At 46.8% G+C, this 20,391-nt stretch overlaps 1 long non-coding RNA gene across 1 annotated transcript; it reads left to right on the forward strand.

The window, feature by feature from the left end:
• Positions 1-6,042: 6,042 nt before the first annotated feature.
• LOC127291724 (uncharacterized) lies at positions 6,043-12,504 on the forward strand. Its single transcript, XR_007844688.2, has 2 exons — positions 6,043-6,398; positions 11,924-12,504. It is a non-coding gene; the product is annotated as an uncharacterized lncRNA (long non-coding RNA).
• Positions 12,505-20,391: the final 7,887 nt, after the last annotated feature.

The following is a 20,391-nucleotide window of genomic DNA, read 5'->3' on the forward strand; positions in this document are numbered from 1 at the left end:
TCGTAGTTGCACTTTTATCAAGAAACATGCAAGTAGCAATAGGGTTTTCATACGAGTTACACTTTTTATCAAGATATGTGCAACTCCAACCGGTTTCTCCTATGAGTTGCATGTTTCTCGAGAAACGTGCAACCAGTCTTGAACTAGTTACACTTTTATTAAAAAATATACAAGCATCAACATTGTTTTGGTACGAGTTACACTTTTCATCAAGATATGCGTGCAACTCCAACCAATTTCCGCTATGAGATACACTTTCCTCGAGAAACGTGCAACCAGTCTTGAACTAGTTGTGCTTTTATCATGAAATATGCAAGTAGCAACAATGCTTTGATATGAGTTACATTTTTAAGAAATTTTGGACATAAGATTTAGAAGTTACATTTTTAAGAACTTTTCTCTTTTCCAAAGTCACATGTACAAGCTAAGTACATTTATGTTAGAGAAACAAGCTAAGTACAACCTCATTTTACTTTGCTAATGATTAATCGTGTGGAGGACCATGTCAAGCCGAGCGCTCTGTGCTGCACCAAATCGGTTCGAAGGAAAACAAAAACATACTGTAACAAGCTACATGACCAGACCAGTGGCTAGATGCTACACGGTGGACACAAAACAGATCGACTGAGACATTACAAAATCTCAGTCGCCTGAGACGCAGCCACTCCCATAAGATAATCCATGGCAGCAGCCGCGGAGCCATGTGTTGACGCATAGCCGAACACCATGAACGGCACACGGCGCGGAAGCGAGCGCAGTCGGCGGAGAGGGCGGACTGCCGAGCACGGCAGACATCTTGGAAGCCACGGTGGTGGTAGTCTTTGCTGGCGGCGAAAGGAATGAGCCCAAAGATTTTCGACCAAACGGCGAAGAAGCGCCGAGTCGTCCGATGGTCAAGGCCAGAGCCGGAGCTGAGGCGGTCGATGACGAGGCCTAAGATCTCTCGTGGGATCTCAGACCATGGGGGGAGCAGAACCGACGACGCCATAGATCTTCTAGATCGGAAGCAGAAAGTGCAGATCACCGCCTATGATAAAATAGAGTGCTGATGATCACAGTCATGGTACATAGAGAGCTGGGGCGGAAATACGAGAAGGATTCCAGGTCCGGCTACTGTAGGTGCGTCTGCCTATATGCCGATCGATTCAACTTTTGTTTTCTTTCTCAGAAAAGGAACTGAACTCCCTGTCGATTTCCTCAACTCGTTGTTGGTTCTTAACACGTACGGAAGCGAGCCGGGTCCAAGTCACGTCCAAGAACATTTATTTCCTTCCTATTGATCTGCCAAATTTGAGGGAATCGTTTCCTGAACTCGTTGGTTCTTAAATCTTAATACGTACGGAAACCAGCCGGGTCCGAGTCACGTCCGACAACATTTATTTTCTTTTTCTGTGAAAAAAGGGTTCACGGATTTGGACTCCCTGTTGACTTCGGACCCAACCTACCTAGTATATACAGTATGCTGGTATCCAGCAGTATTACATTACACAAGTCGGACGATCCAGATCTTGATCAAGCACTGAGACTACTCATAGTGGGAGTAACTTCACTAGTAATTAAGTGTCCAATTCAGCAAATTTGCTTATGTGACAGTGAGTTAATGAGGAGAGAGGAGGATTGAGTAACATAGCTAGTTACTGTAACATCACACTTCCCAAGATACAATGAGTCTATAAGCTAATTAATGAAGATATATATGTACTTTGATGTTACTAACCACTATCAAGGGGAGTGGTGTTTTGGAACATGGGTGCATATGCTCCCTATATTTTAAAATGCATCTTATGAACATTTTAAATTTTTAAAAAATTGAAACAAAAAAATTGTACGTACATCTTCACGTGCTACACGCTCACAAAGTCGTTTCATAAAAAATCGACTTATCATGTGATGTGTGTAAAAAAGACAAAATTCAGTGCTAAAAATAATGCTTTTCACAAGATAAAGTTTCTCCTTTTTACATAGATCATAAAAAATATTAGTTTTTCGTGAAACTTAGCGAATGCACATACATTATGGAGATGTACATGTAGAATTTTTTATCCAAATTTTTTGACATTTCAAAATATGTTTTTTGGTAGAGGGAGCATACGCACCCGGGAGCCAAATTGAATTTCCGCTATCAAGGTAGTAACATAGAGTAGTAACATGTGCATGTTACTACTCTATGTTACTTCCCACTATGACTAGTCTGATCGATCGATCAATGGCATTGTTGTTGTCAGTTCCACCATGGTCTGACATCCTAGCCCTCGTCATCGACCGCCTAGGCTGCACCACCCCAGCTGACCACCGCCGGAGACGCCGCCGCGCGCTTCACCTTCTCAATGGTGTGGTCTCAGATCCTACACTGGGATATCCCTTTCGACAATGACGGCCTCGAGGCCATGCGCCACGCCCGGCAGCAAGGGTGCTCTCTTCGCCGGCCGCGCGGTGTGCCGTTCGTGGCTTCAGGCTATGCGTCACCACGGCGCAGCGGCGCACCGGCTGCTGCCGTGGGTCGTCTTCTCCCATGGCTCCTTCTTGGTACCCTTCGACGACGACGAGGTGCATCGGCTCCACGATGACTGGCTCGCCCTTGACTGCACAAAAGAAGGCACATACTTACTTCCCGCACGATCCTTTCTCCGACACCACGGTGCCGCTGCCGGAGCTGAACGCCGTCACCGACAACGTTTCCGAACTCTTCGAGGTCCGCAAAGTGCTCATGCGTTCAGGCCCACATGATGTCGCCGCCGTCCTGAAGAACAACTGGAATCATCCCCTCATCTTGGTCAAGCCAGGGAAGGGTGTGTGGCTGCCTGAGCCACAAAAGACGCCTTTCATTTACATCATGGACGTTGCATTTCGTGGAGGCAAACTCTACGGGATCACCCACACCAAGGACCTCGTCTACCTCGGTATTGGTTTCGATGGCGATGGCGTGCCCAACGTTACCAACATCGAGCGCCTCATCAAGTGCCCACCCTCCCGCAGATACCGTCTCCATGTATGGAGGGATGATGACAACGACAACTCCGAGGTCAACAACAATAACGATGGCGATACAGATGAGGACGACATGGACTACATCGACGAGGAACAAACACAAGAGGAGAATGAAGAGGAATGTGCATTAGATGAACTTAGGGATGCACTACAAGAGATCTGATATACTGTGACGAAAATCCTCATGACGGTGGCCCGTAACGTCATAGAATATCATAATGTGTGACGTTTTACCTCTAGCGTCATGGATTCCAAAAGTCCGTGACGACCGCACAATCATCGTCACACATTAGCCTATTCTGTGACTATCTCGACAGCTTCCATGACGAGCATGGACGGGTCACAAAAAAGTTACAATTGGTATACTAGCTAGCGAGAGAGAACCGTCAAGGCAGGATCCACGTGCCAAGGAGGAATTCAGGGACATCAACAATGTATACAACTAGACCAACATGGGATCCTTCGTATGGAACCCATAAATTTTGTTTTATTTTCATTTTTATATCGTAGTACATGTCACTTGCTCTCCTCGCACACCTATTTTAAGCACAACTCCCCCCATATACTATGCGTCGAAGGAAACATATAACATTTTTTCCCAATTGGATACTAGAAGAAAAAAGACTATATGTTAAAACATACACTGAGTGAAGTCTTATGTGAGATGGAGGCGGCCTCGCAATGCTATTGGTTTCAAGATTCTTCCTTTCATCTAAATATCATCTTTTAGAGAAAATACACAAATATGATGACCGTTTCTCCCAAGAGCTATCTTATGTGACAGTGTGACACCTACATGGCCTCTTTACTTTTACAACAATTGCCAAGCACTAAAACTGTAGGGTCAATTATAAGATTTTAATCGTGCTATTTAAACCATCGCCAAATAAATGTACTTTCAACATCAATTTGCATATGGATTCGGATCAAGATGATGCAAATTTAACTTCATTTATCTTAATGAAATGAAAAAAAAATTGGGACCATGCAAATACTTTACGCCTTTCGGGTTTACTGGTTGGACCTTTGGACTTTCATTTTTTATACAAATTAGTTATTTCCTGCTTTAAATTAAATGCAATGAACAAAAAAAATTCAGTCTACCGAAATATCGATTCCCTCCTGTTTTCTCCAAACAAAAATCTTCCAATTTCCCCCCAAAACATCATTTTCCCTCCAACAAACACATACGTATTTCCCTCCATTTTTTTCATTTTTTCGGCCGTAGCTAGCGGAAAAAAATTATATGGGGCAGGGCCCCATTGTCTCTCCCGTGAGGCCCCTCCTCAGATTTTGCCACCTAACCCCGTAGCACACATCTTAAAGTAATCCAGGACAAGGATACAACCCCGTAGGCCGTAGCAATTTGCACTACTGTATATACAGTCTCTTCGTATTGTAGTATCACTCATCCGTGATTTCCATTGAATTGAGTTGTAAACTATCATCCCAAATATCATGGACATGGCCTCGCCGTTGTTCTCGTCAGCGCCCGTCATGAGCTCCTGACGAGCATCAATTGAGTCTACTTCTGCAGGCCCGATGATGATCCAGCGATCGACATCTACTGCCATTCCACAACACTATCCATAAATCATTCATCATAGTAGCAGTACGACCGGACATCTAGACACCATTTATTTACAGACTCGAACTGTTTGGATATTGAACACAGATGTGACGACGAATTAGGCTTGGAATTGTACTTATGGATTTGCCTCTCTGCCGAGGTAGGCACTTCCATGATTCCATCGCTTCACCCTATATGCTCGATTGAACGGAGGAGGAGGTGAACAGGTGACTCGTCGGTGTGGCTCGTTGCCGCCGCTTGCCGGAGAGATGTCAAAAAATTCAAAGGGGATTCCGAGTAGCGGGGGAAGAGAAGAGAATGGCACGACGAGATCTTCATTCTTGAATCGCTGTCACCGGAGATCGGGCCAGTGAAAGGTCGCTACGGCGGCGGAGATTGAAGGCGAAGCCAGGCCGTCGTCTCGCCAGTGCGTGGTCGTTGCTGCAACAACAACAGATCGATACACTAGGAAGCAATACTATACGTACGTATCAAGTGGGTTATGAATAGGGAACAACGTACTTTAAGATGTGTGCTACGGGGTTAGGTGGCAAAATCTGAGAAGGGGCCTCACGGGAGAGACTATGGGGCCCTGCCCCATAGAATTTTTTTCCGTAGCTAGCCTAGAGGCCCATCGGTCAGTTCCATTCCCCACAATCTTATCCTGCACGGAGTCATCCACTCTCCATTTTCCAGATCGGTGGAGCCCTCCGATTCAACCGCTCCAACCTGCTGCATCGCAGCGGCCGCCGGCCTCCCCTCCCATAATCAAATATACAGAGGCAAAATGCTCTATGACGTATCATTGTAGAGTAGCTAATTCCTTTTATTCAGAAACCTGTATTGGTACTCGAGTAGATTGGAGAAACCATTTGCAGGCACGAAGTCTGTAGGAAAAAACAAGACTTTCTTTTAGCAGGTATTCTGCTCCGTTGAGGCACACATACTAGAATACATCGTCACCAGGTACTTTCCTTAGCTAATTCCTTCTCAGTCAATCCATTATTTTTTGTTTGTCTTACCTTCGAATAGCAATATTGAGATGTCCGTTAGTTATAGGAATTATGCAGAGAAGTAGAACAAGGGGAGTGATGTTTTGGCACATGGGAGCGTATGCTCCCTTTATTTCAAAATACATGTTAGACACATTTTAAAATGTTAAAAAAATTGAAACAAAAATTTCGCACGTACATCTTCATGTGCTACGCGCTCACAAAGTCGTTTCATGAAAAATCGACATGTCATGTGGCGTGTGTTAAAAAGACAAAATTCGGTGCTGAAACAAAGACTTGTCACAAGATAAATTTTCTCTTTTTCGCTTAGACTACAAAAAATATCATCTTTTCATGAAACTTGACGAATACACATATATTATGGAGATGTACATGTAAATTTTTTTATCAAAATTTTTTAACACTTGGAAATATGTTTTTATGGTATAGGGATCATACGCACCCGGGAGCCGAATTGAGTTTCTCGTAGAACAAGCATCTACCTTATTACCTAATATCAACGTGACTTCTATTAGATTACCTACAGTATGTTCTTTTACAGAGAGTAGCTCATATTTTAACTGAGAATTGCGTCTGTAATTCCATGCTCTCTGTATTTTAAGTAGTTCGGTTCAGAGTTTATTCAAATCAACGTAGAGTCAAGCATGCTATCATATAAATCTAATCGCTATACGGTCAGAATGCAAATGACAAACAAATGTGCAAAGGTTAGGATGGTGGGAGTGCCTCCGAATATGAGCCCAATGATGATGGGGAGGCTGATGATGCCGATGAGGTATCTGGGGAGAATAGAAGCAGGAGCCAGCTCTACATATGTCGAATAAAAAGTACTATGTCTTAATGTCATACGTAGTAGATAATGCCTTTCTTTCAAACATGTTCATGAATATTTTAGATAATGTCATATACATAGTAGATAATGCAGATGAGATTTTCCGATTAATGGTTTCCTTTCTTTTGGGTGGGCGTTGCTGAGTTCATTAACATTTTAAAGAAAAAAGAGAGCAGGAATAGTCATTTTTAAGTCTATCAAAACAGAGTATCTATGGACTAATTATTCTTGACAGGTTTGTAAGCACACAAAAGTTATGCATTGTTTCTCAAATCTTATAATCATATTTAGCTAACTAAAAGCAAGTGAATCATCTGCATACGTGTTGCACACAAGACTGTAGTATACATATGTTAACTAGCTGAATAGAGACACACATCTCGGAAAAGTCGAGATTGAACCGGCGGGCATATGAACCTGGAAAGAGCCAGACTATGATTGGTCCACGTAGAGGTGGGTTCTACAACAGCAGCATGCCTTTTTCCTATACAACTAGAGATACCGGTTGAATACATCAGGCACGAGGTCCGCACTTAAAGCATGTCAGATGGTCTGCCTTCTCCACTCTCCGTCCTCTCGATGAATTTAATTAATGGCCGGTGGTGGGCTGGGTCAAAAGTGGTTGGCAAGAAGGGCTGCACCAGCGTCGCACGTTGAGATTTTTTTCGGCCGCCAAGATCTGCCGGCGGCGTTCAGGTGTTCAGGCGGCGTTCATGCGAGTTCACTGCAAAGCAACAAAGCAAAAGAAGAGCAACGGAGCATCTCACAGACACAGAGAAAGCAAACCCAAGAAGTTTCGGCCGCCTGAACGCGGCCACCTCTGGCCACAGGCAAGCAGCAGCGGAAGGCTGCCGCGGCCGAAGATGACTTCGAGGCGGCGTTCCGGATGTTCGACGACGACTCCGAGGAGGACGTGATGGTGGTACAGGATCAGGTGGAGCCGACGCAGTACAGGGGCGTGCGGCGCTGGCCGTGGGGCAAGTGGGCCGTCGAGATCCGTGACCCCGTCAAGGGCGTCCGCGTCTGGCTCGGCACCTTCCACTCCGGCACTCCGCCGATCGAGGCCGCCGCGCTCGCCTACGACGACGCCGCACGTGGTGCTTGGATTCCTGCAAACAAGTGAAAGGGATTAGACAAAAGATAATTTCGCCAAGTTAAAGTTGCATCATGTTCGGAAACTTACGGGGCGCCGGGGATGATGGGCCGCGTGCGCTGGCCAGCTGTTGAGAGCATCCTTAGGCGCGCACGCTCCGCTTTCCTTGAGTCCAGCGGAGGTGGTTTTGACGTCTTGGGCTTCTTGGCGGAGGCCTCGCCGCTAGTCCCGGCCCGGTCTGGGAAACCTTGGCGCGGGGACGCTTTGTAGGTCGAGGGGCCGCCTTGCGGGGTGCTTGCTCCTCTTCCTCCTCGTCGTCGTCCGGAGCCTCCTCCGCCGCGTCGCCGCTAACGGGAACACGAAGAATGGTGCGGAAGTTTTCCTCCGCCAAAGTGTTGAGCTGGAAGAAATAAAACAAGAATTAAAGATAACATCAAAAAACTTGCGAAGTTTGAATCAACGAAAAGAACAAAGCTTACCGGAGGACATTGGTCGTTCGTGTATATATCCTTGATCGCTCCGGACCCGTTGGCCCTCTAATCTTCACCAGCGTCTTGAACCTCCTCTTCGTAGAGTCGGCCGGAAGATCGTGGCGGGTAACCCGGAGAAGATCATCCGCCCGTATAAGCGCACATCAAGCGCGTTGTAGCGTAGAGGCTGGATTCTCCGGGAGAACCAGCTAAGTGTGAGCTGGGCTCCGGCCAGCCCGTCGTGGACTAACCAGAGATTCTCCGCGCAGCCTTTTCCAAGATCGGGTCCGGGCAAGCGAAGGGACGAAGCTCCAGCTTGCAAGCTCTTCCGGAGGTTCGTTGATAACCGGGGCAGGCCTTCGTGGACATCCGGAATCGAGGCGTTTTCTCATAGAACCATCCGGCGTTCCCAAGACGGGACGGATTCATGCGAGTCATGGGGAGGATACATGCGACTAGGGCGGAGCATAAATGTCATGCTTCCGCAGTTCACCATTGCTTTGTCCTTGGTTTCTTTCTTCACCCGGAAAAAGAACTGCCATAACTTGACGTCTGGCCGGATCCCAAGGTGTCCTTCGCAGAGAGTCACGAAGTTGGACAGGAGAAGGTAAGAGTTTGGGCAGATGTTGTGGGGCTGGAGCCCATATGTGTTGAGGACGGAGAGGAAGAATTCCGAACAGGGAGGTGAAAGTCCGCGTTCCACCCAAGCTTTGGTCATGACAATTTCTCCGGCTTCAGGCTTGGGGGCATCGGAGTCGCGCGTGAAACTCCAATGTGAGGAGATCATGCCCTCGTTCTGGAGCTCTCTAAGCTCCACATCGGTAGTTGCGCAAGGCCACCACTGACCCCGCTCTCCTTCGCGGATCCGGGCTTTGGACGCCCTCTTGTTTTCCGCCTCCTGCACCTTTGCTGCCATCCGAGCTTGTCCTTCGAGTTCTTCTTGGAGCTCTTGAAGGGAAGGGATCCTACTGGAGCGGCCGAAGATGCGGAAAAAGGTTGAGCTAGTCTGATGTCGGAAACATATGGTGGCAGGAATGATATGGGATCCGGGCATATGGGTTCCATTTGATTGGGATCAGGGCTACTCGGAGAGCTACCAGTGCAATGCGACGTTTCGAGTGGCATGCTTCCGGCTGCGCCCATACGAAGTATTTGAGTACCCGGATCACTAAGTCTATCTTCTACACTAGGTTATCTTCTACAAGACCGGCGCACTTACCGCTAATGGCGCGGTGGCTCGACGGAGCTCCGGCGAAGATGAGGTCGCCGAACTTGAAGGAAATCGTCTTGCGTGACCACGAATCGGCGGCGGAGCGAAATTCTCGTTCAACCGCGGGAATCTTGGCGCGAGGGGAGCCTTGGTTTGGCGGCGCGCGGAGTTCACCGTGGCAAAAGCTCGCCGGAGTCGAGATCTGGTGGGCGGCGCGGCGCGAGGAGGAAGACGAGGTGGTGAAAAGGGGTGAAAGAATGAGATTTTACCGAACCGCGGGGTATTTATAGACCGCACGCTGAGATTCGGGATCCAGATCCGATGGTGGGAACGGAACGGTCGCACCGTTGGATGGATGACACGTGTTTTAGGTCAAGCGCGGTAAAATGACGTGAAGGTAACTTAACCACGCACTCCCGGAAATTCCGGCTAAAGATTTGCATCTGCGAAAATTTAGCGCGGGAAATGAGGAAGTTGTGCGCTGGGAGAGTGGACTTTCCGTTGTTGGCATGATCTGAAGATGGAGAATTTCCGGCGAAGTGAACCCGGAATCAAGTAAGAAGTTTTGAAGCTCTTCAAGATTCTCTTCGTTTCCGAGCTGAATGAAGTCGGAGGAATGATGAATCTCGGAGAACTTCGGGGGCTACTGTTGTGGGTATACTTTATGGGTATATCAACGGCGTGGCCTAGATCCGGCAAGCCCGGGTGGCCCATAGTTGGTGGTGAGGCATGTGGCCCATCGGGCGGCCCAGTTGCTGTAGATCATGAAGGATGAAGTCCAGCCCAGGAACGAGGAGCCGGATCCTAACCGACCTACGAAGGAGGCCGGATCCGTGAAGGCCCATGAAGTATCCGGATCCAGCGTGTCCTAGAAGGAAGGCGGATCCTTGACGTACACGGCAAGGCTTTGTACCGTAGTTAGGCAACTTGTATTCCGGCTAGGACTCTCCGTGTAAACCCTAGATCCGAGCGTCTATATAAGCCGGATCCCGGGAGCCCTAGAGGGACAACCACAACTCATTGTAACAACGCGAAAGCGCCCAGATAATTCCAGACAAGCAGCAGTAGGCCCTGTCATCGTGCAGGTGTTCCGAAGCTGGGTAACTCGCGTACCACCGTCCCGAGAGCACTCCGCCCTATGGCCCCTACTTCTTCTCCCCCTCGTGAGGATCCCTCCTCCGGGGTACCGTCGATTAGGCAACGACAAGCATCAACACCGGTCGTCGTCCTCGTGGACGAGGAGGAAGAGGTCGCCGCGGCGCACGCGTCGTCCGTCGTCAAGCACGATGCTGAATCAAGCAAGAGCTCCCAGTCCAGCGACGCCTTTGACATGGCCGCGGCGCACCCCACCATCCCCGTCCCAGAGCTCGAGACCGAGCAGCCTGGCAGCGCCCCGAAGCGGCCAACGACGCGGACGTGGCGGGCGTGTCGGAAGCGCGCGGACGTGGCAGCGTTGTAGTCGCGTCAGGGCCGCCACGTCGTCGTCGTCGTTGAGCGGGTGGGGCGCGCATGCGGCCAGCAAGCTACTGCAGCTACCGAGCCTCGCACGCGCAGCCGAGGCGAGCGGCAGCTCATCGCTTTGTGTGCCACCGAGGCGAGAAGGGGCACCACCGCGTCCACCGCCGCTCGACTGGCCATGCTCGAAGAAAAAGGACGCGGACCCGGCGTTCCTTGCCGCCGCTGGTGCGTGACAGTTGTGAGGAGGCCGTCGTTTCACTGTCTCAGGGAGAGAGATGGTCCCCTGACCTTGTGCAGGACCACATGGGGGGGCCACGGAATGGTAGAAGTAGTATGTACTGTACAAACTGAGTTAATGGAAAAAAATAAATACGAGCTGGTGTACCAAACCCCACATCGCGTTGGACCAATAGAATCTCGAGTTGGTCCGGGAGCACATGTCGCCCGGTTCTATAAATCCACTCTCCACACATCTCTGTTTTGGGTGTACACTATTGTACTTATTTTTTTGCTAGCATAGAATCAGTGTGACTATGTTAATGAGTGTTGTGTGCACACGATTGTCTAAAAGAATTTTGGAGTTCAGAATTGAAGCGAACTATGCGATCTCTGAAAATTTTAGTGCAATCTAAAAGTTAGAACTGCTATAGCAGTGCTCTGTTTATGATCATCTTGTTGTGTGCTTGAGTCATGCTGTTATTGGAGTAGAAAGTTAAGGAGTTAACTTGTTTAGTACAAGTGCAGATCTGTACATAGTAGTCAAATAGTTTCAGATTTAAGTTCGCCAACGCGCCTCGACTTGGCCCCAAACTGAACAGCCTTGCCAGTACAGCACAGAACGCCTTCATATTAGGGAGAACACTTCACGACAACTTTGTTCTAGTCAAGAATTCTGCACGCTTGCTACACCAGCTCGGGGATCCGCGGATTCTGCTCAAGATTGACTTGGCGCCTGCGTTTGTCTCCCTCTCTTGGCCCTTCCTCTTCGAGGTGCTGCGGCAATATGGTTTCAGCGAGAAGTTCCTTGGATGGCTTGCTATCTTGCTGGTTGTTGCTGTGTTGGGGCTGCTTGCTATGCGGCTGGTTGATTTCGTGCTTCTGGCTGCTTGTTGTACTGCCTGGCTGTTTATGTGCTAGTGGAGCTACTTGATGACTTGTTGTTGGTTATTTGCTCCATGAAAGTCAATTACATATTTTGTAAGTTTTTATGGCTCGTACTATGCTTTTGTAAGTTTAATTGAATGTATCGCCTTTATCTAACTTGACCAACGATGCTTTTTCTTCTACAGACTTGCTAGGAAACTGCAAGCACAACCTGAAGATGAGCACCTTGGTATCTGGTACACACAGATTGTGGCTGAAGTTCCATAGGAGCACATTTCCTCAAGCACCATCCTTTCTAACATGGGGTACCAATAAGACCTAGGAGGTCTAGGACACCAACTATTGCAGAACGCATCCAGAGTTGGAAGAAAAAGTTGAACAACAGAAGAGCGGCAATAGAGACAAATGTGATGTACCAACAACTGAGAGAGTTAAAATGCAATAGGATGCACTTGAATAGATGTAAAGGAAGCGATAAGAACTGTCGGATATGAAGAAGAGCTAAGAAGCATATGAAAAGAAGCAAGATGAACACCACAACCTTATCAGCTTCCTCGCAGGGAAACATGCAACTCAAAACTACGCACCATACTTGATGGTGCTATTCTAACATGAACTTAGTTTGCTTGTTTCCAGTGATGTCAATTTTCTAGTGCAACCTATTCAGTTATGTACCATGATATTTGGTGACTAAGATATATATTGAGATTTTAATGGTAATTGATTATATTTGTCATATGTATTTAAAATTAATTTTAATTCACAATCTAATGTATATTATATTCAAAAATTATTAATTAATATTACATACAAAAGCAACTCTAGGAATAATACTTATTTATTGCAAAAATAATTATGAAATTATATAAGGAATAAAAATTTATTTTCGGGAAAAATAAAAAAAATGCATAAATACCAATATTTTCTAATTTAAATAAATAGCATAATTCACATCTGTGACGCTCATCAATGACGTTTCCAGCCATTGGATGCCATCCTAAGTGCTAACATCACACATGACATCATCTATATTCGGTGACGTTTTTTCGCGCGCCGCGTCACGAGAGAGTAATCTGTGACGGGGATTCCGTGACGATACTTGTGACGCTCAAACTACGTCACAGAGGGGTCTTCCATGACGTTTATTGCTATTGCATGGCGTTTTGAGCTCGTCACAGTATATCATATCTCTTGTAGACCACAAGGTTCTTGAGGGTATAGCCTACCTGAAAGATACTGACGTGTCACATGAATCACATGATTTCATTATGGTCATTTGGTACTTGGTCCAGTCACGTGGAAAGTTACTCATGATGAGAAGGCACTTACAGGTGCCTAAAGAAGAAGGCATCAACCGCACTCGCAAGATAGAGGTTTTTGAAGCTTCTGTTCGCAAAGGTGTGTGGGTGCCGGTTTTAGATGGACTTGGTGGTCAAGTGCTTTTCATCAGCAAACGCTATTGCAAGTCAATTTCCGCCTATACTGATGAGGGAAAGGATACTATCTATTTCGCCAACACTTGTGAGATATTCAATATCAAATCGCGAACTATGAGCAAACCACAGATGGCACTGGTGGAAAAAAGGGCTTTGGTCGCGGTTGGCAACTGCCATTAGTCGCGGTGGCGCAACCGCGACCAAAGCTGCGCGACTAAAGGCCCCCCCCTTTAGTCGCGGTTCCTTACGAACCGCGACTAAAGGCCCGTCCACGTGGGCCGCAGGCGAGCGCCAGGGCGGAGGACCTTTAGTCGCGGTTCTTCTGGCCAGCCGCGACTAAAGGCCTCCGCAGGGTTTAGGGTTTTAGCCCCCCTCCCCCTAAATCTGGTTTCTTTTTAATTTGTATTATTTTATTTCTTTTGGGTTTTAATTCTGAAGGAGTTTCACATATTTAGGCCAACCGCGACTAAAGGCCTCCGCAGGGTTTAGGGTTTTAGCCCCCCTCCCCCTAAATCTGGTTTCTTTTTAATTTGTATTATTTTATTTCTTTTGGGTTTTAATTTTGAAGGAGTTTCACATATTCTACTAAGATCAGTATACATACATGCATATGAATGTACAATTTCAAACAAATTTGAAATTAGAACCAAAAAGAATTCAAGAGGAATATACAATATATATTCAATATCGGATGACCATATACAATATATATTCAATATCGGATGACCATATACAATTTTGAACAAGTTAGTTACAAATTCTGGTGCATATAAAGTTCTACGTCATCGTAATAGTGTTCTCCTTTAGGATCGATGACTTCCCTCGCCAACCATCCAGCTAGTTCCTCATGAAGTGGTCGGAAGCGAGCTTACGGACTAAGCGTCTTCCGGAGGTTATTCCTCGTGATGTTGTTCTCACACGTACCGGTCCCGCTCATTGCAAAGATCTCCGGATCCTCTCACAAACATAGTATCCACATAGGTTGGTCCCCGGTGGCTGAGTATCCCCAGTCCGCACCGCCATTTTAAAATGTAGCTCTTTTTTGAATTCACCGACCTTGGTATCTACGAACCGTCTCCAAACCCTACGAGGCAAAGAAAATTAAATAAACAAGAGAGTTATTAATTAGTTACTTGATATTAGGAAATGATGAACGAAATAGGCCGATCGATATAGAGCGCAAATGAATGAAAATAATTACTTTTGCATCATTTTTCTCATGTCGCCCAAAGCGCCGGATCCATATTCAGAGAGTCGTGGACGAGAACCGAGGAGGTCTGAACTTTAATTACCATAAGAATCCGGTGGAACCTGCGGACACGATACATGCACAAATCATGCATAACTCATCGATTAGCCACATACCATGCATGGAGTAAACAAAAGAGAATGTGCTCAAGACAGAAACACTCACCCAAAATGGTAAGGAAATAGAATATCACTTTTCTCGTTGTCGTTTTCTAATAAACCGCCACAGTCATCCTCCACGTCGGCGGGTGGTGTTCTAACACATGTGAATTAACGATGTGTGGGTCAATGAACCCAACATCATGGATGTTCCTTATTCGCATTTCCCGCTTCTTCATTCTCGCATAATAGCGTACACAACAAGATAGTTAGGACAGCAGTGCAATGAACGAGATGGGGTAGAAATTAATAAATCACTTACGTAACGTAGCAACCGATGATAGATTTGTCGAGGTCGCGCAGATTGAACAGTGGAACAATTCACTCAGAGGAATTTGTACCCGGTAATGTTTGAAGTGATGCTCATATCTAACTTCCGCATAGATATAGTCTTTGGCGTTTTTATGTTTTATGTAACCCTTGTACCAATTTAGCAGACCTAGCATTTGTCGAGGTAGATCCCCTTCCTGCGCAGCTCGACGAGAGGGCCATTCTTCACATATGTAAATACTACGTCCTTCATTGGCGCCTCATCAAGGCCTAGCAAAGGCACGAAGAGTGATACCTAACTCGGCCGCTTGTTCTCTCGGCACTCGTTACGGTCAATCCATGTCTTGCCGCAGCTGCTATGATATCGGGGCATCCGGATCGGCGGCTTGCACTATGAGCGGGGCGATCGATTGTTTACTTTGTTCCCCGAGCTGGGCAACTTCTTTCCCCCTTTCTAATTTTGACTCGGCCTCGTCCTTCACGGCTTTCTTCTCCGCCAACTCTTTCTCGTTCTTGAACGCGAGTGCTTGCCTACGAAGTTCACGTAAATAGTCGTCGTGCGATTCTTCGCGGCTTGGGACGGTGTGTTCAAAAATGACTTAGCCTTTGCTTTTCCTTGTCGAATATACCGGCTTGGGCTCGCCCTCTATTTTCCTCTTGACGCTCGCCTTCCATTTCTCTAAATCAGCAGCCGCGCCGCCTCGACTTCCTCGGCACTACTTTCCCAAGGCCTCGTGGGGAGAGGCTTCGGTGATACCTCCGGTACCTTTGTTTTCTTAGGTACGTAAGGGTCCGGGTTAATAACCCAGGACTGCTTCGCTTCTTCGCCGGAGGTGGATTGGGGGCGGTACCGGTGTCCGATCACCCGCCGGACGAGGACCGGGGCGGCGGCGTGGGCTGACGTGAATGAGGTGTATTAGGTGAAGCACCACCGCCACCGTCACCGCCACCGCCACCGTCACCGCCACCGCCACCGCCACCGTCACCGCCACCGCCACCACCACCACCGTACGGGGGTGGACTTGTTGGCGCCTCGCCCGGAAACTTGATAAATTTCTTCGCCATAGAATGAACTCGGCGCTTGACATCTCCAAGTCTTTTCACCCCTTCAGGTGTAGCAATGTCAATGTCCAGGTCCTCAAACCCTTGGACTATCTCCTCCACCGTCACACGAGCATAGCCATCTTGAATGGGGTTGTTGTGGTGGAGTGCTCCAGGTGGTAAAGCACTGCCGATGGCTACCTTCATGGACATGTTCCCGATAGGATAATACAGATGACATGCTTTCATCTCCTTTATATCGTCCACGGGGTAGCGAGGAGGCTCCGGTGCGGTAATTTCGACCACCGCAGGCTCCTGGTGCGATAATTTCTATCGTGCACCGGTGCACCGGTGAGGCCTCCGTGGAAGCCACGCTGCTTCTTCTCTCGCTGGCTTCCGAGATCCATTGGATGATCTTCGGCATGTCGCGCCAGAGCCGCATCTCTTTCGGCGACTAGTACACTCACGGTTTTCTTCATCACATCCATTTCCGTTACCAACTTCGCCACAACATCTGCATCCCGATCCATCTTTCTCTTACGGCTTCTGTAACCGTACGGGTCATCGTTCCGGGGGAACCCTATTTTCCACGGAATGGGCCCCATGCCTCGTATACGTCCTCCGTGTTCAGGATTCCCGAGGGCTTTTGTCAGGGCGTCGTTCTCTCTGTTGAACCTGATCCTCCCCTCTTGAGCCTCCCTCATTGCCTCAATAAGCTTTTGGGTGGGTGTAATTATTTTGCCCTGATAAACACACTCCCCTGTCTCATTTCAATTCAATTCAAAATATTAAAAATATTAAAAATACAAATTATATATCAAAAAATTAAGAAAAATAAAACTAATTCATTTCAAAATATTAAAAATACATATAATATATCAAAAAATTCATAAAAATAAAACTAATTCAATTCAAAATTTTAAAAATACATATAATATATCAAAAAATTCATAAAAATAAAACTAATTCAATTCAAAATTTTAAAAATACATATAATATATCAATAAATTCAGAAAAATAAAACTAATTCAATTCAAAATGTTAAAAATACAAATAATATATCAATAAATTCAGAAAAATAAAACTAATTCAAATAAAACTAATTCATTTCAATATGTTAAAAATACAAATAATATATCAAAAAACTAAGAAAAATAAAACTAATTCAATTCAAAATGTTTAAAATACATATAATATATCAAAAAATTCATAAAAATAAAACTAATTCAATTCAAAATCTTAAAAATACAAATAATATATCAAAAAATTCATAAAAATAAAACTAATTCAATTCAAAATCTTAAAATACAAATAATATATCAAAAAATTCAGAAAAATAAAACTAATTCAATTCAAAATTTTAAAACCCCCTCTTCCCGCCTCTTTCCGCCGACCCCCTCTTCCCTCCTCGTCTTCCCGCCATTTCTTCCCTGTCTTCCCGCCTCTTTCTTCCCGCCAATTGTTTCCCGCCAATTTCTTTCGGCCTCTTTCTTCCCGCCAATTTTTTCCCGCCAATTTCTTCCCGCCACTTTCTCCCCGCCTCTTTCTTCCCGCGTCCTGTCTTCCCGCTCCCATTTTTTCCCGCCATTTGTCGGTACATATAGGTAGCCCGCCTTGGCCAAAGATCACATCTCTACAATCTCTCATCACTCTCTCATGGCTTCCACCGCACCCACTCTAACCTACCGGCGGGTGGAGGAGCTTTGCGCCTCGAACTACCCTTGCCCTCGGGGCTACCGCGTCCCTCGCTGCCGGAGTTTGGAGCCTAAGCGCCGGCGGCGTGCCGGTCCCTCCCGTCCCTCGTGGTACCGCGCGCCGGCGGCCATTACGAACCACTACTACCTCGACCTCACGCCGAGCAGCGGATGAATCCTCGTTGGCATCCCGATAACCAAAGCATACTTGGGACGCCTTCTTCATCAATCGGCGTGAGAGGGCGCTCGCCGGGTATGAGGAGGACGGTCGCCTCCCGGAAACTTCCACGAGGCCGGCCGTCGGCTATGGTGGTACGGCCGGACTCGCAGAGCGTCATGGACTACATCACGGCCGGCGATATCCCCCGCCCGCGCTACCCTCGCTTTGAGCCACGAGCGCCGCCCGACGACGCCGACGACGAGCGACGACGATGCCGGCAACTTAGAAGGCGACGACTACCGGTCACAACGGCGGCGGCTATGAAGACTACGAGTATGCATATTATACGCCTAGGCAGGAGTATGACTAAATCACTCCAAATTTCATGTATGCAGGAGTATGACTTAGTCACTCCAAATTTCTCAGCCATGAAGGAGTATGACTTAGTCACTCCAAATTTCATGTATGCATGCGTGAGTATGACTTAGTCACTCCAAATTTCATGTATCATCGGTGCTATCTCGAGTCAATTGAATCATTCGAAAATGGACACCAAACACATCACGGGTAATATAATTCACATGATTCATTCAACAAAGTTTGGTACAATAAATTATTACACATCATTTCTTCCCTTGTGTCCCCGCTTGCTTACGATTGTGCCGTATCCATGGAGCATCCTCATCATTTAACTTAATGCTTGGGTCGGTGTTCACTTTGAAGGGCGGAATTTCAGCAAACATATTATAATCTTCGACATGTCTGTCTTGTCCTCCACTCCCACGATGTTTCTTTTCCCCGAAAGAACAATGTGGCGCTTTGAATCATCGCATGATGTACCGATCGTTTTCTTATCTTTCCGTTTCCTCGATTTGCTACTCATGTCCTTCACATAGAAAACCCGAGCGACATCTTTCGCTAGGACGAATGGTTCGTCAAGATAACCAAGATTGTTGAAATCCACCATTGTCATTCCGTATTGCTGGTCCACCTTTACCCCACCTCCCGTTAGCTTGAACCATTTGCACCGGAACAAAGGGACCCTAAAGGAGGGTCCATAGTCAAGTTCCCATATCTCCTCTATGTAACCATAATATGTGACCTTTTGCCCATTCTCGGTTGTTGCATCAAAGCGGACACCACTGTTTTGGTTGGTGCTCTTTTTATCTTGGGCGATCGTGTAAAATGTATTCCCATTTATCTCGTACCCTTGGAAAGTCGTTATAGTCGAAGATGGTGTCTTGGCCAACATGTACAGCTGATCTACAACCTTATTGTCACTCATTAAATGTTTTCTCAACCAACTCGAAAGTCTCCATGTGGGCCTTCCTAATCCAGGATTCGAGGCTTCCCGGGGTTGTCCGAGCGTAAAATATTCTTGTGTTTCTCAAAGTACGGAGCAACCAAGCTGGAATTGGTCGAATCGTGTGGTGTGCTTCAGAGAATGGCCGTCCATACATATCATTGATTTCCTTCCGATCGTGCCTTTTCCACTTAGTCTCCCCTCGTGCCGCGATTGAGGAAGACCAATCGGCTTAAGGTCGGGAACAAAGTCAACACAAAACTCAATTACCTCCTCATTTCCATAGCCCTTGGCGATGCTTCCTTCTCGGCCTAGCACGGTTACGAACATATTTCTTTAATACTCCCATGAACCTCTCGAAGGGGAACATATTGTGTAGAAATACAGGACCGAGAATGGAAATCTCATCGACTAGGTGAACCAGGAGGTGCGTCATAATATTGAAGAAGGATGGCGGGAACACCAACTCGAAACTGACAAGACATTGGATCACATCGTTCAGAATCGTGGTAGAACTTCTGGATTGATTACCTTCGAGAGATTGCATTGAGGAATGCACATAGCTTCACAATGGGCGATCGAACATTTTCCGGCGAGCCCCTCAAAGCAATCGGAAGCAATTGCGTCATAATCACGTGGCGGTCGTGAGACTTCAGGTTTTGGAACTTTTTCTCCGCCATGTTTATTATTCCCTTTATATTGGACGAGAATCCTGACGGGACCTTCATACTTGCTCGGGCATTCAAAAAAGATGACCTTCTCTTCTTTGGTCGAGCGTAGCCGGCACGACCTTGAAACCGTTCCGGATGCCGGTCATCGTGGTCTTTCAAACTTTGCTGGTCCTGCCGTGCTTCCTTTGTATCATTTGACTTCCCATACACGCCCAAGAAGCTTAGGATGTTCACGCAAATATTCTTCGTAACGTGCATCACGTCGATTGCAGAGCGGACTTCTAGGACTTTCCAATATTCTAGCTCCCGAATATAGATTTCTTCTTCCACATGGCTACGTGCCCGTCACCTCCCTTCGAACTGATTGTCCGCCAGACCCTTTCCAAAGATGACTTTCAAACCCTTGACCATATCAAATACCTCAAGACTGGTGTGTTCCGTGTGCTTCGGCCGGTGATCTGCCTTGCCGTTGTAATGCTTGCCTTTCTTTCTTCTTTGGATGACCTTTCGGAAGAAATCGACGATGCCCAAGGTACACGTTCTTCTTACAATTTGGCAAATGTACACTTTCAGTCTCATGTAAGCGGTGCGTGCATGCATTGTATCCCTTATTTGACAGTCCCGAAAGGTTACTAAGAGCAGGCCAATCGTTGATGGTTACGAAAAGCAAC

The sequence above is a fragment of the Lolium perenne genome, chromosome 4, assembly GCF_019359855.2.
Source record: "Lolium perenne isolate Kyuss_39 chromosome 4, Kyuss_2.0, whole genome shotgun sequence".
NCBI lineage: Eukaryota > Viridiplantae > Streptophyta > Magnoliopsida > Poales > Poaceae > Lolium > Lolium perenne.